Below are 18883 nucleotides of genomic sequence, written 5' to 3'. Positions count from 1 at the left end.
GTGTGAGCAGGCTGTTTAAACATTCTAATCCTGTATTTTCTCCTCTATAAAATGTAGAAAAAGTAATGTTTACTCAGAGGTTAATGAGTTGATACTTATAAAATTATTAGGATGGAGCCTTGCCTCAGATACCATACACTTCTGTATACAATTTTTATGTGTTTGTTCTTTAAACTTATAAATCAGTTCCATCAGACTTTTTACTTCATGGCAAGCTGCTTTTATTTCTAATTAAGAAAACATTCCTGACTCCAAAATTCATAAAGACTTTTTTCTCTCTTTTCTTCTAGTATTTCTATAATATTGTAATGCATTTTGTGTTTATCCATATGAATGGTATGATATTGGAATCTAATTTTACTTTTCCACATATACAATCAGTTCTTCCAACACTATTAAATATTGTATCCTTTATGTAATATTAAATATCATAGATAACAGATAAAAAACTCTGTATGTACTTACATCGATTTCTAGACTCCATTTTCTCTAAACATCCTTTGCCTGTTTCTGTGCCAGAACTAGACTGTTTTAATTATAGTTGTTTTGTAGTACCTTTTGGTATCATGCTGGTAACTTCCCTAAACTGTTACTTTTCTCAAAAAATTTAGGCTTTTATAAATATTTAGCTTGCCTATCAATTTTACAGTTTGTCAAGTCCCTAACCTCCTCCCCAAATTGAGACTGTGAATTGAATTGCCCTCAATCTATAATTTATTTTAAAGTTTAAATCATCCTATTCAGAGGCACAAAGTTTTGTTTTGTTTTTTACTTATTTTGGTCCTGCTTTCTACCCTTCCCTAAAGTGTTATTAGTTTCTTTACGTAAATCTTACATAAAACCAGTATTTTTTAACGTTCAGGTAAGATTTTTATATTCCTAGGATCTTCATGTGGAAAAAAAAAAAAAAACTTAATGATTTAAACAGCTATATTAACTTGATATATGTAATTATTTGAGAGAAAATCTAGTCAATAACTTTTGCCTTCCCACTCCAGACTTCTACCCTGATTATGTTAGGTAATAGAATTGGAAAAAAAAATATTTATTCTTTATATTATTTTTTCTGATCTGAAAAAGATAGCTTTTTTCCACCAGAGTATATTCATATTAATAGCCATCAAGCTATACTACTTTCAAATTATATTTATGACAATAAATGATTCCTATAAATTTTAGAGAAGACTATCAAAAGCAAAAGAAATAAATACAAAAATTAACTGGGGACAAATAAGCAACCCCTGGATGATTCATCTCTATGACCCTACAGTCAGAAACTACAGAATAATACATCCTGATGGACGGCTATGGAATGAAATAAAATTCTCTATTACCAGTTCACTAAAAGAATTTTTTCCCCCAAGTTTGATTTCTTTATTTAGTTTATAGTCCAGGTTAAAAGAAAATTATTCACTACTACTCACCAATAACTCAGAAAATAAAAATTTTGCAAATTCAGCCATTTCAATATGCCAGGGAGTATTTACAGGTATATATATAAATATCTATATATAAATTTTACATATGCATATAAAAGACAAATATATATGATATACATGAATATAAATATTCAGGTAGGATATTTATATTTTATATATATTTTATATATATAAGGATATATAAATAAAAATATATTTATATTTATTTTTCAAATGCACTTATATATATATATTTCTTTTACAAAAGCATCGCTACATAAATTTCTTCATTTTGATGTTCTGCTTCTCTTCAGTTTGATCTTGCATATCACAGTGCATTGATAGAATCTGGAAAGCCATCTAAAGAATTTCAAACTTTCTGAATACAAAATGTTTATTTCCACCAGACAAGAGTCACCCCAGTCACTAAACAAATTGACCACTTTCAGAGTATTTCCTGCCTCTACTTGTTACTGATGCAGCATCTGGCTGGGAACAGAGTGTGACTGGATGCAGAAAAGTTCAGGATTGCTTAATTGACTGATTTTGACGTTGAAAATAATGTAAAATTCATATATATTCAAAATGTGATTCAAAATAGATATCCAAAGACACATCCCAGAAATCAGTGTTTTTCTATAAGCTATATTAAAAGTTTCTCAAAATCTTCATTTCTAAGAAAAAATAAATAATACAAGAATGTATAAAAGTTAAGAGTGCTACCTCTGGAATTAATAGCACCTCCATCTGTCTGCCTCTTTACCAGGCTTTATTTTTCTTTCTATAAACACTCATCATCACATAAACTATAACATATTTATTTATTTCTACATCTCCCATGAAAATGTGAGCTCCATGAAGGCAGGGACTTTTGTTGTTACGGTAGTTGTCATGGTGATTGTTTACCACTGCATCCCAGGGACTGGGAGAGTGCCTGTCATGTACTAAGCATTCAATAGATATCTGTTGAATTAATTATTCATAATTACTTAATTCACAATTTTAACATGAGCATAAGAACTAAGATCAGACCAAATAAGCTTTTTCAAAATATTAATGAAATTTTATGTTATTACTATCTACTACACTTTTAAATTTTACTGTGCTTAAAAGTAAAAACCCAGCTTGATTATAGAGCTCAAAGAATGCTATTGCCTGAATGTAAGATCAAGAATAGCTTTTCTTTACATGATTCCCAGTCCAAGGAGAGAAAGCAGATAGTAAATCACACATTAAACAAATCATTCAATTACATTCGTTTAAAGTGTTATTACCTGGAAGGAAACTGAAATGTGCCTTGAGAGCAGATACTCAACTGGCATGCTGGAAGGGCTTCCCTAGAAAGGGATGGTTTGGTTTCCAGGACTTGAAGAATAAGATCTAAATCAGGTGGAAAAGGCAGGGAACATTCCAGGCATCCACAAAGATATATAGAGAGGTTGAGTCCAGGAAGATCTTGACAAATTCTAGAAACTGAGACTGGTAACATACCGTTAGGTTGGTGCAAAAGTAATTGTAGTTTTTGCCATTTCTTTTGCACCAACCTAATAGAAAAGAATCAGTACAAAACAAAAGGCCACTATTCTGGTGTCAGATTTTCTTCTCACACTGAAGCTAGCTGGAGTCCTTAGAACTTTCCTGAACTTTTCTGCATCCAGCAGCACTCTTTCAGCCAGATGCTGCATCAGTAACAAGTGGAAGCAGGAAATACTCTGAAATTGGTCAATTTGTTTAGTGACTGGGGTGACCCTTGTCTGGTGGAAAAAGACATCATGTATTCAGAAAGTTCAAAATTCTTTAGATCACTTTCCAAATTTTACAAATGCACCGTGATATGCAAGATCAAACTGAGGAGAACCAGCTCTTTGGCTGCAGATCCGAAATCTTTCTATGGGAGGACAAAAAGGAGCTAAATCACATTAATCTATTTTCCACACTAGTGACATGAACTAGGTTCAATTATTCAACTATGGAAAAGTCTCCTTTTTATGATTCCTCAAACGGTGTAATTGTTCCTGCCTCTGTACTTTTATGTTGTCTTTTTTTTTTTTCTCTCTGATTTGTTCCACTAGGCACATATTTCTAGAATCAGCTCAAGTTTCACCATGCTTCTCTGTTTGGAGTATCCTTCCTCTGAACTCCTCCAATATTTTATGACCATTACTATACAATTCCTCCCTTGATTGCATCTGAGTCCCTTGAGGAGACAGGGAGGAACAGGACAGCAGACAGGGAGGAAGAAGGACAGACTATGCCTGTAAATACAGAGTATTTTCCTATAGAGAATATTTCTAATGAAGATGTAAAAGATGCATTCAAAGCTCAAGCATTATATTGTTTGAGAGGGTGAATTTTTTTTTTTTTTTTTACTTAGGTGGTATGTTTTATGGTTTCTTCTATGGAATATCTGTGCAATAGGAGATCCTCTTGAATAATTACCCGCTAAACAAATTGTATCTCTCAAACACATTTCAATTTTAGACTTGTTGTTTAGGTCATTCTCTGGAGAGTGTCCTGAAGAAGAAAAAAAGCGGAAACTTACAGATAGTAGGCCCAGGGAAAATATAAATTATTTTATAGCCACTTTTGAGGGCCTCATATTTTCTTGGCTTAGGTACTCAGGAGACATATATAAGGCATAAAATCTTTAACATTATTAAAACCAATTCAGAAAAATCCCTTAACTTTCCAACACTAAAGCAGATAGAGAACATGAAAACAATCTACGGAACTGAACATCAGTGATAAATACATCTATGAAAAATGTTACTATTTTATAAGACATTCAAAGAAACACACAGGAAAACAAAATAGAAATAGCTTACAACATTCAACACTGCTTGTGTATAATCACACACAAGCACTTGGTACCATAACTAGCGGAAATGCAAAGCAGCACATATTATGGGGACTATAAATTGGCAACTCATATACACTCAAAGAAAAGACTTACCCTTGTCCTCTTAATTCCACTTCCAAGTAATACAGCTTAGGAAGAAAGTCAGGGACAACAACAAAAATTTGTATACCAGGATGTTCATTACAGCCTTAAAATTCAGGAAAGTTTGTAAATAATTAAAATATTACATTATTTGAAAACAAACAATTTATGACACAACATTAGGATGGAAAATTTGGAGTCAGTAAAAATCATCTTTTCACATTCTAATGACAGAAGAAGAAAAATACTCCTTACATTAAGCTAAGCAAAATAAATGCAGGGCATACAAATTATACTATAAATTGTACTGTACATGTATGTATATATACACACATACAGATAAAGTAAACAGACCAAAATGATACCATGCATTTATTTCCTTTAAACCTTTCTATGCTTTCCCAATTTTCTACAATGAACATTTTTAAGACCAAGAAAAAATAATATTAAATGATTAATTTAGACTCATTTCATTACATGCATGAATTATTCCACATAAATAGCTCCTTTTTACAATCAAGCCAAAGAAACGTCAAACCATATTGGGTTCTACAGAGACTCAATCGCCAACATGACATAAGGCAAAACCTCCCACAGGGACCCTCTTCTCTTTCACATAACACTGTATTTTTTAACAATGTTTAACAGTTGGAAATGCTGAGAAGCTACGGATGAGATCATTAGGAGAAAGTATTTTCCATCATGCTTTTGTCAGGGAAAATCCCTTAGTAGTTCTATTTCTGAGCCATATTTTTAGCCAGGCTGACAAAATTTAAACCAAAGTATATAAAACATGTATTTTCAAGCATTGTCCTCTACCGAATGGAATTCACTTTAACTATCACACTGATAAAGATCATTTACCATGGGCTGGTCTTCTGCATGACCCCGTATTCGGAGGGTGTGAGAGACTACAAGACAGAAAGTGGTCAGGACCTCAAAAGATGGCACGTGAGCCACTGCTTCAAAAATTAACCAGGGATACCAGAAAAAATATGATGATGTTTATGGTCTGATAGACAACTTCGTGATCTGTAATTTATGTATCCTATCTCTGTGCAACCAACAGATTTAATGTGTCAGCAAGCTTTAGGAAAATCCTAAATGGATTTGGGTTCAGTAAACAGCCGGTCATCACTTCTACCCCATTTTAACCCATCATGCTGAACTGCAAAGCCAAGGACTTGTTTAAACTGTCAAATCCGGTTTCCTCATAGAACTTTTGGCCCTTCTATTTGTAGGTCCATCTTTGCCTTTGGTTGCTGACATCACATTCCCAGGGACTGTTCTCTCTTGTATAAACATATATCCGTGTAAATCCTTAAAATTCATGGCCTTTGGGTTTTTCCTTGTCAGTCAACCTGAATATCCCCTTCCTCAGATCCTAATAGCTCTGGGCTGGGTTAGGTTTTCCCTGATTTGCCCAGCAGTGAATTCAGCTTAATTTAAAATCCACCCTGCCTGAGAGTTTCTATTTTTACTTTATGAACCCATAGGACTGATGAACGATAGTTAGAATTGTATTCAAATTTTGGATAGTTTGAATTATGTATTAGTGGGGAGGCTCTTCTTTCAAGGAAAAGAATACACAATTAGGTACAAGCATATATACACACATACACACCACACACACAAAGAAATCACAAGTAATTACTGAATATGCCAGAGCTGTTTTCTCTGAGATTTCTTTAGGCAGTTATCTATAGACATTGTCATAGAAATGCTTCCAGAATACCATGTGGCTTCCTCTCCTTGTGGAGAAAACTCTGGAGCTCCCAAAACTTCACTAGGGGAGGTGCAAATGAGAAACCCTAGATTTTAAGGTGAGAGAATCAAACTTACATTTTCTATTCGCAGAAATGTGTTCATTAGCTTACTGAGATTGGTTGGTTTTGCTTCTTATTGTGTGTTACCCTCTCTTTGCTTGAGGGTGGGGGTCTGTTTCTGACAATGATTTTTGTGACCCTGAAGCCATGTAAAATGGAACTAGTAATATCTACTGTATCACTTGATTGGTGAGAAGATTAAGTGAAATCAGAGTGAAATGGATAAATATATCATTGTCTGAAAATTGTTACACTAGAAGGCAACTCCTTAGAGCAAGGGAATTTTGTTGACCAACTAGCACTCTTGCTGGGACATGATACAGAGTTCACTGATTAGGGGCTGATTTGCTTGAGGAATGTGAATGAATCATAGATGTTGTAATTGCCCTTGTTCTGTCCCTAAATGAAGAAGAACGAAGCAGCTGTGGTCATCTACATTCTCACTGTCTAATAGCCACAAGTGGTCTAAATAAATCCAGACTAAAATACAGTGGACTCTGGTTGCATTTATATTTATCCCCCAGCTGTTTCTGTCTCCCTATTTTACCAATTTCAATTCAAAATGCTCTTAGCCCTGAAGAATCTGAACTGCCTCAGTTGTGCATTGTCCTCTGGGTTTGCAGATGCCATAGAAATGTCTGTTCTGATAATAATGTACTGAGGGCACCATGCTTATTTAACCTCCGGTGAGGTAGTTAGGAAAATGTTTCTGATACTGGGAAAGATCCTGAATAGGAGGCTTTGTGATGCCAGACCTCTTCCTTGTTATTGCCTTTGTATACGTGACAAAACTTGACTTCAGTCAGAGCAAGTGGTATATGACTCCTGACATTGTGTGATAACACAGCACATTGTTTCTGTGGAGATGTCAACACAGTTCTGGAAGGATGATTCGCTTTCCGGTTTTATGCTCTCTTCCCCTGAATCCTCATAAGAAGCTGCTCTGAAGTTTAAACATCGAATAAAAATGCTTCCAAACAATTAATGCGACAGCAAACACATCAATAAACCTATCGGCAGCAGCCTCAGTATTTTACTTCAGTCTTTAATGTCAGGTTGCTTTTTTATTCCAGAGGTCAGAAAAATAAACGTTCTGTGAGCTCATTACGTGCAAGCCTAAACAAGCAGAAAAGTAGGTGCTTTCCCAAATGCCAGACAATGAAATCTAGATTTTTCTCTTTGTACTTCACTGTAATTTGGGTGATAAAATACTTGCTAATACAAGCTATTAAAACAAACCAACAAACGGAAATCAGTCTCTCATAGCCTATTTTGAAACTCCCTCCCTGTGTTCTTAATTAACTGTTGACTTTTAAACCAAAAATGCGTCAAGAAGTACAAAGTTATCTTTAGCACTGTCTAGCTTAAAATGTTGATAGTTAATACTTGAATATAAAAAAGTATTAAAATACATAATAGACAACTCATTTTAGCTAACACTTTGGAATTAATTTTGAGTAGTAGAAAACTATACAATATAAACCTGTTTTTCAATGGTTTCTGTTATCAAGTGAATTGATGGATTATAGTAACCTTTGTTACCTGGCACTCAGAATACTACTTATAAGCACAGGTTCTTTTAATAAGAAGCTAATTGATAACCATAATAATGACCCAAATAAATTGTAAGGTCCTTGAAATTAAGTTCTGGAAAAAATAAGCAAGTCTGAGCAGTCTTATTCTGAGGCTTATTTTATTTTTTCTGTAATTCTTTAAAAATGAGTGATCTACATGTCATACATGTATATGGTAATTCTCTCCTGTATAGAATACCCTATGGTCATCCTGAAAAATAAAATTAACTCTTGAGCTTTATGAAATTTTCTAAAGAAAAATTATCTCTATAAAGAATGTTAGACTGGGCATGGTGGCTCACACCTGTAATCCCAGCACTTTGGGAGGCCAAGGCAAGAGGATCACTTAAGCTCAGGAGCTCAAGACCAGCCTGGGAAATATAGTGAGACCTCATCTCTACTAAAAATAAAATAAAATAAAATAAAATAAAATAAAATAAAATAAAATAAAATAAAATAAGCCAAGCATGGTGGCGCATGCCTGTAGTCACAGCTACTGGGAGGCTGAGGCAGGAGGGAGGATTGCTTGAGCAGAGGAGATGGAGGCTGCAGTGAGCTGTAAACATTCACTGCACTCCGGCCTGAATGACAGAGTAAAACTCTATCTCAAAAAGAAAGAAAGAAAGAATGTTAACTTGCTGACACATATGCTCTCTTCCATTCTTTTTCCTCTCCTTACACCATCCCTTCTTTTTCCCATTACTCACAATGGTGGGATTAGTACAGCTTGTACTGGGACTTTGGAACTATAATACACAAGGAGCAATTTTCTGGTCCTAATTAACTCCTGTTAAAATAAGCACTGCACAACAATAGTCTACCCAGAGTTGCACTGAAACAAACCACAACAAACCTAACACTCCATGAATAATGAACCCTATTTAAATGAGCAGGTTATTGTAGGGCCTTAATGAGCTGCTCTGTGGCCACAGGGCACATACTGCATCCCAGAGTAATGGAGCATTTTCCTGCAGACACTTGCAGGCTGGGCTAGCAGCAGAATGGCTTCCCTGGTAAAACCAGAGAAGTAGCATCAATGGTTTGTTACGCTTCCATTGTACTTTTTCACTTTTTCTTCTGCAACTGACATCAGCCATCCCCATCCCTTTTTGAAATGTTGTCTTCATTCTTTGACCTCCAGGCTTCTATATTCAAGCATCCTTCTCTTTTTTATCTTTTCTGAAGTATACTTTACAGACCATAAAATTCACTTGGTTTAAGTATACAATTCAATGAGTTTTGGTAAATTTCCAGTGTTATGCAGCCATCACTGCAATCTAATTTTACAACATTTTCATTGCACCAAAAAGACACTTTGTGCCCATTCGTAGTCACTCCCTCTTCCCACCCCCAGACCAACCTAAGCAACCACTAATCTTTTTGTTTGTATAGGTTTGCCTTTTTTGGACAATTAGTAGGGAATCACATAATGTGTGGACTTTAAGCATAATGTTTCTGAGGCTCCATGTAGCACATAGCATGTGGAATACAACACTATTCCACTGTATAGATATACTACATTTTGCTTGCTCACTCATCAGTTGATGCACATTTGTGTTATTTCTACTTCTTGATATTAAGAATAATGCTGCTATACTGTGAACATCTGTGAACAGCTTTTTGTATAGACACATGTTTTCATTTCTCTTAGGTAGGTACCTATGAGTGGAACTGCTGAGTCATATGATAAATCTATGCTTAACAGTTTAAGAAACTGCCAAAAGCTTTTCCAGAGTTTTGAGTTACTAGCAGCAATGTATGAAGGTTCCATTTATCCATATATTTACTAACACTGGTTATTGTCCATGTTTTCCATTACAGGCATCCTAGCTGGTGTGAAGTGCTATCTTGTGGTTTTAACCATTTCCCTGTTGGCTAATGATGTTGAGCCTCTGTCATTTGTGTCTGACTGTTGTTTCTGTTTTATTTTGTTTTTATTCCTCGTTTTAGTATTCCTTGATATTTGTAATGTCCCCTTTTTCCTGTATACCTATTTCCTGATCCACATGGATCATGTTGACTCCCACTCATATGCAATTAACTACCATATCTTAATGAATGCTGCTCATGGCTCATTCTCAATCTATTTCTCTCCATGAAGTTACTGATACCACATGTTAAAAGAAAAACTTTACACAAACCAAATCTAGCAGAGTTTATTTGAGCAAAGAAATGATTTATGAATAGGGAAGCAGTCTGGACCAAAAATGGTTCAGAATGCTCCACCCTACCACATGTGCAGTCTATATTTATGCCCACTGAAAAGGAAGTGACATACAGAAACAACCTGATTGGCTGCAGTCAATGTTTGCCTTACATAGTTGTATTTGGCAGCTTTCAGTCTCTTAATGGCTGGAGGTTTAGTTCCCGTGATTGATTGAGACTCAGTTACATTTTACAAGAGTATATTCTTCTAGTTTAGGTTATAGCTTGTTAATACACCAAGTTAGTTACAATTCACTATGTCTAGAGAAACTTTTAGGCAACTCTTAAATTATATATGGAGGCAGTTTCAGACAAACTTAATACAATTTCATACATATTTCTACTTGGAAAAGAGGCAGGAAAATTGAATTTTTAATTTACACATAAATAATGAACAGAAGTTCAAATGTACCTTGATTTAATGCATAATATAATTACTCGAAGTATTAGTATACCATAATCATTTGGATTTTACATAAATATATTGCTTTTATATAAGCATACTGACCACATGATCAGACTTGCCTGTTCTTTTACCGTCTTACGGACAGTGTAGGATTCACTAAGCTGTGGTCATTTCCTGTTTAGAACCTAGCTGTGATCATCTTCTCTGCCTGCCTCTTACTTTGTTTCCTTCATTTTCTTTTGTGACATAATGGCTGTAGCTGAAGCATACAGGTAGAATCTCATTATGCCCCCTACTTTCTTCTCTTTTGGCCTTTTCATCTCTCTTTTTCTTTTTCTTTTTTTTTTTTCTGGTTCTCCAAGTCCATTTATGCATTTATGCATTCTTTTTCTCTTTTTTTTTTATACTTTAAGTTTTAGGGTACATGTGCACAACGTGCAGGTTTGTTACATATGTATACGTGTGCCATGTTGGTGTGCTGCACTCATTAACTGGTCATTTAACATTAGATATATCTCCTAATGCTATCCCTCCACCATCCCCCCACCCCACAACAGGCCCCGGTGTGTGATGTTCCCCTTCCTGTGTCCATGTGTTCTCATTGTTCAATTCCCACCTATGAATGAGAACATGCGGTGTTTGGTTTTTTTGTCCTTGCGATAGTTTACTGAGAATGATGGTTTCCAGCTTCATCCATCTCCCTACAAAGGACATGAACTCATCATTTTTAGGGCTGCATAGTATTCCATGGTGTATATGTGCCATATTTCCTTAATCCAGTCTATCATTGTTGGACATTTGGCTTGGTTCCAAGTCTTTGCTATTGTGAATAGTGCCACAATAAACATACATGTGCATATGTCTTTGTAGCAGCATGATTTATAATCCTTTGGGTATATACCCAGTAATGGGATGGCTGGGTCAAATGGTATTTCTAGTTCTAGATCCCTGAAGAAACGCCACACTGACTTCCACAATGGTTGAACTAGTTTACAGTCCCATCAACAGGGTAAAAGTGTTCCTATTTCTCCACATCCTCTCCAGCACCTGTTGTTTCCTGACTTTTTAATAATCACCATTCTAACTGGTGTGAGATGGTATCTCATTGTGGTTTTGATTTGCATTTCTCTGACGGCCAGTGACGAGGAGCATTTTTTCATGTATCTGTTGGCTGCATAAATGTCTTCTTTTGAGAAGTGTCTGTTAATATCCTTCAATCTAATCGGTAGCCAATATAGTGACTCCATTCAAAGGTTCAAATGATGCTTAAACCAAAATTATTATCCATTTCACACTCTCTAGCAAAGTGAACAGGAGGAAAGAGGAGAATAAAGTAAGGAACGAAAGAATAAAAAAGGTCAAATTAATTTGCAACCTGGAGAAAACATGTCAGATCTTGATGTAAAATAGAAAAGTCTGGAAAATTGGGATTATCCAATATGCAGTTATGTGGCCAATTTTAGAGATGCAATAAACTGTGATTAAATAGTAAATTGGACTGATCAGGTTAGCCATACTTTTCTTGTGAAAAGTAACAAGCATGGAAAAAAAAAGATATAGCTCTATTTCTCTTTACTTTTCCATCTGTATCTTTTATCTTTTACAAAATTAAAAAAAAACACCAAACTATTTTTCAAGTATTAATGAAGAACCAAGAAGAACTTCATTTAAAACATTTTTGCCTACCCTTCAAAAAACTCTTTCACTGTTTCAAGGCCATTGCTTCTGGAACCCAGATTTGTTCTAGCTTAAAACCTAGGAATAAGAGTATATGCTTTCCTATCAGGATGGCAATTGAGAAATACTGAGAATAAAATCTGACCCAGTCCAATCTGACAAGGTTGCTGTGCTTGTTTGAATGTAAAAGGATTCATAAAGTGAACTGAAAATATTTGTTAATTGTTAAAAAGTTTCAGTGGTGTGGCTTAGTTTAAGAGCTACATCTGGCATTTTGGTAGGAACAAACTACTTATGAATGAGGAATAGTTATATTTTTTGTGTCGTTGTTGTTTTTGTTTTTGTTTTAGGGGGGCAGAGGGAATAAAGAGGACAGAGGAGAACTAGGACTTGGTATTTTGAAAACTGGGACATCATCACTGGCCTACCCACCACATAAATGTAACTAGTGTATATGATTTTAACTTTGTAATAGTGTACATTGACACTTCTCTTTGATATTATAGATCTACACAAAGAAAAATACTCAAAGAGATGCAGGAAAAGAAATAAGAAAAGAAATTCTCTGGCCAGCAATTATTTAGCAGTAAATTGACATATAAATGTGGTGTAATTAAACTCAAACCACTTTTCAACCTAATTACCGATACAAAGAAATGGATAAGCATCGACCTCTAGGCTTCAGAAAGATTAGGTAAAATCATTACAAATCTGTCAGTTGTACCATCAAAATAAATCTGGAATCTAAGCACTTCTTATCATTTTCATTGCTGCCACCCTGATCAGTTACCAGCATTTTCTGGGACTTCTGAAATAACTTCCAAAGTATTGTTCCTCAGACTTACTCCACCTCTCATACACCACTCCACTCCCTGCCCCCAAAAACACAAAAGCAAAGTGATCTTTTTAAAACTTAAAGTCTAATCATGTCCCTTCTTGGGTCAAAACCCACCCATGAGAAATTAAATAGGCTTTTAAAGTTAGGTATGAATTTTAAAAGTAACACTTATAATTCTATACTCTAAAGAGTAGCTGAGTCTATACTAGGACATTTGCTTCCAGAAGTCATGAAACTGGTCTGAAGAAGTCACAAATAGGAGTTTATAAAGTTCTAGAAATATCAAGTTTCTAGATTCTTTATAGTTTTTGTTCCATTTAAACGTTCACACCAACTGAGGTTTGGGGGTGAAAGGGGAAGTTAATTTATCACCTAAATAATATTTATTTTGTATACAAAAGAATGATTAAATGTATTCAGTAGTCTAACGCGCTCTTCTTGGCTATTCATTCCTGAATGACAGGAATTCCGTTTGTGCCACCCTCATCACAACCATTAATTTCATGATGTACTAGCTACTTCACAGCCCTCATGTCCCCACCACTCCATTCAAGCTCAAGGGCTACTGAAGCATAGTAGCCGCTTACAAAGAAAAAAAAAAAAAGACAAAACAAAGTCTTAGCAATAGTGTTATGTCATTCACGCTAGAGACAAAATATCTTCATTATTAGAGATGCTATCATTGAAATTAATTCACTGGTTATGAAAGGAAGACTATCCAAGAATATCTGCATTTTTGATGCCTTGGAAAATAAAACTAAATGGAAGAGAAATTAACAATAATAACTCAGAAATAAACACTATTAATATTTTATGTAAGTTCTCCACCTTCCTTGATATATGACATAAGCATTTTCTTAACTCATTAAAAACTCTAAAGAAACACAGAAAACAATAACAACAACTCCTGTGGCTTCTCATCTCTCTCAGAGTAAAAACCAAAATCCTGAGGACGGCCCGTAACTCTATACAATCTGGTCCACCCTTTCATCTGCGAGCTCATCTTCAATACTACCCTAAAGTCTCCAGTTTTGCTTCAGCCACATGCATCTCCCCATTGACTCTTTAATAAGCCAGACAGTTCCCTGGATTCTGGCATTTCAATGGCTCCTTCCTCTGCCTGCTAAATTCCTCTCCAACATGTATTCATTGTGTGCTCTCTCACCTCTTCTAAGTCTTTGGTCCAATATCACCTAGACCTTGCCTTTCTCGTGCCTTGCTTTATTTTTCTCCATAAAACTTAACTACTGAGTATACCATAGTTAATCACTCAGGTTTAATTTTTTTTGTCCATCTCCTACAGTAGAATATGAGTGACAGAGGACAGGGATCTTCATTTTTTGTTTGTTTGGTATACTCAGGGTCCAGAATGATGCCACACTCATGATAAGCAGTTCCGTAAACAGCGTTAATCCCTGTGATAGAATGTCAGGAGTGAAGTTGTCAAGTCCTTTTTCTAGAGAAGTTGTGGGTGTTTTTGCTTCTTATTAACTAAGGCACAGTCTGGATTGAAGAGTAGACAGGAGATAACAGTTCTGTGTTCTGCTATCAAAAAGACAAAAAAGAAGTATACATCTTTTCAATTCTTTTATGCTTGAAATTCTCACCTTCCTTTAAATCCCAAGGATAATCTGTTGACCCTTACAACAGCTCTGAGCTGTTATTATCCCCAACTGCGAAAGAAAGGAAGAGGCTGTGGTAATACTGAGGTCCTAAATGGCAGAACCAGGACTAGTAAACCATGTTATCAGGTTTCTGCTTCTATATAGTCACAATGAACTGCAGCCACATCTCCCAGAACAATAAATTAGCAAGTAGACAGAAGTCTTTCTTTCCACCCTCAAAAGAGGTTTTTAGCCTTTATAATTAGCTTTGCAATAAAGATACAAGAATAACTATTTCATTGATGCGCTCTCAGCAGATCTTAGCCTTTCCATTGTTTATTTCCTTTGTTTAGTTCAATGTGAAAGTGCTTGGCTTTAATCTTCATTTCACTTAGTTTTATCCAAATATAAAACCCCTACATTTGCATAGGCTATCCCAGGGTCCAGAAAGCATTCACACTTTGTCCATCTGATACACCCTCAAAACAGCACTAGTTGAGGTAAAAGCAGGTGGGTGTATCTTTACCTCAGAAGGATCCTTGACCTGCCCAATGCGACATCACTGGTAAGCCTCAGAACCAGGGCAAAAAAAAAAAAAAATAGATCTCTTTAGTGTAAACCCAATGCTTTTAATTTACAGGAAATGCATTCACTGGTGTGTGTGTGTGTGTGTGTGTGTGTGTGTGTGTCTGTGTGTGTGTTGAGGCAGGGGAGCAATTACATAATGGGAAGAAATTATCTAAATTATTCTTATTTCACATGTTTTCTAGAAATATAATTGTCACTTCTGCACTCCACTTCCACTTCCTGGCAATTTTTCTGCTTCCATAATTCAAAAACAGACTCTTTAGCCGTTCCTTCACATTCCTTTCCCTTTTGTCTTTAAAGCCTCATCACTTCCTTCTACTAATCTTCATTTCCTGCTTTTGAGACTTTCCTGCTGCCTCCTCGTGTCATCTTCAGGACCCAAATGCAATTTTGCCAGATTCCACATCCAAAATTAACATCATTTCCTCTTTGGCTACACTAGTAAAGGTGCTTCCTTTTATCCCTCCAGATCCATATGTAGCCCAAGTTTGAAGAAGTTTCTTCTCCCTTTTTAGAGTTGTATAAGCTTCCTTATACAATCTCCATACTCTCCAGCACACATCACAATATAGCACTGAAAATAGTGCTTTTTACACTGTGGGTAGGCATAGGTATTTGAGAAATGAGCCATGAACCCAAAAAGATAGCTTCAGGGAAACCATGAGAGAGGGCGACGGCAGGAAGCATTGCTTGCCTTTCTTCACCACCCAACTTCTGCCCCCTGGCCCTTTTTCAGTCCTCCACTTTGCTCCCCACTGGCATGCCACACATATGAGATAGCATGAGGTATGACTACTGTTCCATCAAGTAGGGAGGATGCTGAATGCATCAGTGACACATTGCCTCAAGGTTCCATTCCACTATAAATATATAAGCAATTGTTCTTTGGCCAATGCATATTTTTATGCAGTAAACTAGTTCTCATTTTGCTGGACATTTATTACAGCATTACCCATTACAAAGAACCTCACTATGTTTAATATGTATGGTTTATTGTGCACAGAAAACACATTCATTTGATAGGCCTATTACTTGATCCATTTTATTTGGATATACAGGATAACACAGGATCTTTTCCTTCAATAAAATAGTGAGAAATTTTTGATCTAAGAAGATTCAATATCACCTTTTTTTTAGTATGCATCACATTGGTATACTGTCTGGGGGTAATCTTGATAAATGGAATGAATCCTACTTAAAAATCATTTGTTGACATAAATTATTGAGAATTTTATAGTTTAAAAATATTATAAATTTCTTTAAATTTAAAAACCAAATATACTTCTATAAACGCCACACTTATTTGGAATATATTTCTGTATATTGTAAGTTGAATATTCATTTATATTTTTCTGCAAATATTAGTTGTTCATTCTTTAATTCATATAAATTTTAGTTTCCTTTTTCTTTTTTTTCCCGAAACCACAACTTTTAAAAATTTTCAACAGGACTTCCCTTTCTGAAAGTTAATGCCTTGATTAACATTTCACAATAAATTATAACTATCATTTATACTTGATTTTTCTTTGATTTCATTCTAAATTAAGTTTCTATTTTAATATGATTAGAGGCTTTGAAGACACAATGGGATCTGGGAAGTACACTTCTGCTTTATATTAAAAAACAGATTTATCATTAAAATTGTCCCAAGAGGACTGGACTTTTTCTATTTTATTCATTGATTTATCCCAACATCTAGAACAGTGCTTGGTATTCAGGGGGCAATAAACAAATACATCAAATGCCTCCTATCCACTGCACTTTACCCACTGGGGAGTTGGAAGGTCAGGAGAGGCTCTTACTGTGCCAGACATGATGGTAAGCAATGTCACATCATCTCATTTAACTATCATAAATATTCTTTGTGGTAACTTTCAACATCCCCATTTTATAGATGAGGAAATAGATGCATTGAGAAGTTAAGGTTTTCATGTAAGATAACAGAGCTAATAAATTGCAAGGTTAGAATAAATGCCTTGAAGTCTGTCTGTCTGCAAAGTCTAGGCTCTTAACAACACCCTATGTTGCCTGCCTTCACCCAAAAGTATTGTAACTAGAAGGAACATTAACTAATCTTCCTCTGTCTCCACACTGTATACAAATATTCAGACTGACTGAGATAAAATTACTTACAAAAAGAAATCTTTGCAATTCAGTGCCATAATTAAGTCATGACCTAGTACCATTAACCTGTTTTGGTTTTTAGAAGGGTGGCATTCTCCCACCTTGAAACATCAAAACTCATCTAATGAGAAGAGACGTTGTGCAAGGGTAATGTGTAGCTTGCAGTTAGAACAGGTGAGAGGCTTGACAGTAGCAAGACCGACTGCTGGTTTACAGCAATGTGAATGTCTGGTGCTTGGACTTTCCAGGAAGCAGGCCAGTGCCATATTTCTGGCTGGCTGCTTCTTACTTGAATTTAGGGTCCTCCAAGATACTGGAGCACTACCTCCCAGAACCTCACATAGTCCATTCATCAATATATCAAACAAATATATATGGTGTGTCAAATATGTGCTAGGCACTGATCTCAGAGTTGGATATATGGAGATAAAGAAAACAAAGTTTCTGACCTTAGAAAATTCACAATCTTATTGTATGTGTAGATGCACGTCTGCATATACATCTTAAAATATCATTGCAAGTCCTTTGTGTAGTATGAAATTGTAAGGAACAGGACATATCTTTCATTCTCATCTAGGTTCATGACTAAAATCTTACCTCAAGTATCAAGTGGTTAGTGTTCATTCTTGGCCATATATATACTAGTATGTACTTTTACTATTCACATTTTACAGAGAAAGAAACTGAGTTTTAGAGACCTCCAGGTGACTGGATTAGCGTCTCACAGCAAATGATGACAATTCAAGATTGAAAGAATCTCTGGTCTCTTTGACACCAAAGACAAAGTTCTAATCCATCAAGGAAGAAGAGGTTCAGGAAAAGGTTCACAGAAGAACTCACGAGATATGTCTGTGGTCCTACTTTTAGATGTGCATTTTTTTGTGGAGATTGCTTCCTCACCTGAGCCTCGGTTTAACATGAACTGCTCAAGTCTAAAAACAAATTAGGTGCATGAATTTCTCTTTACTTTTCAGAAATCAGTTTTATTCCATTTAGCAAACAAACAGTGATTTCCTCTGCCACATTGCTCAACTATAGCTTATTAATGGCTTCCACTTCTCCTTGCTTGTGCCTTAGGAGTCCTCAGTAATTACCCAACAGCTGTTTAGACACATAGACCCAGAGGCTGGTTTGGTCTTCTATTTGCTATATTAGGAAAATTCTATGGTACAGCAACATGAGTGACAGCATCAATATGCCTTCATAAAATGATGATATTCTATCCAGCTAGAGTTTCCCCTTCCTTCTAAAATAACTTTACTTTTTCATGTCATTTAGAACTCCCCAAAAAGGATTACTACTTCTGATGCATCATCTAAAGACTATCCTGGATACTTTTATATTAATTAGAAACTGAAATGCTTGACATGCAAATGCTGTGGTAGCCGTCTCTCCCGAGGCAGGCCTGTTGTTATATTCAAGAAGTGCTTCCTGAAAGCTTCTTAGACTTGCAGAGGCTGGGAAGGGAATTGTTTGGTCTGTCCATCACTGCAATTCCTCCTAATTGTTATTTGTATTATTCCTTAAGGCCTACACTCCCTACAGATTCTGTGACAGTATTGATATTAAAATGTGCATAGCATATATTTTTCAAGAGTCTGAGGGTACATGTACAAAGTCTATTTCAATTCCTCCCAACAGGCACTGAAATGCTATAAACGAAACAAAATGTCCTCACCACA

The 18883-nt window shown here is 35.6% G+C and overlaps 1 protein-coding gene across 21 annotated transcripts in view; it reads right to left on the bottom strand.

The window, feature by feature from the left end:
* NRXN1 (neurexin 1) overlaps positions 1-18883 on the bottom strand; it is a 1136507-nt gene that overhangs the window by 734539 nt on the left and 383085 nt on the right. Inside the window, exon 1 of one of the 21 annotated variants that reach the window (XM_058429201.1) lies at positions 2693-3518. The exons of the other annotated variants lie outside the window; for them this stretch is intronic. The gene's annotated coding sequence lies outside the window, so the exon portion shown is untranslated. Of the gene's footprint in view, positions 1-2692; positions 3519-18883 lie in introns of those variants that run through there. 21 annotated transcript variants of the gene reach the window in all.

The sequence above is a fragment of the Hylobates moloch genome, unplaced genomic scaffold (genome assembly GCF_009828535.3).
Source record: "Hylobates moloch isolate HMO894 unplaced genomic scaffold, HMol_V3 SCAFFOLD_15, whole genome shotgun sequence".
Lineage (NCBI taxonomy): Eukaryota > Metazoa > Chordata > Mammalia > Primates > Hylobatidae > Hylobates > Hylobates moloch.
Note: the sequence above shows the minus strand (reverse complement) of the source record. Positions and strands in the feature narration are given on the sequence as shown.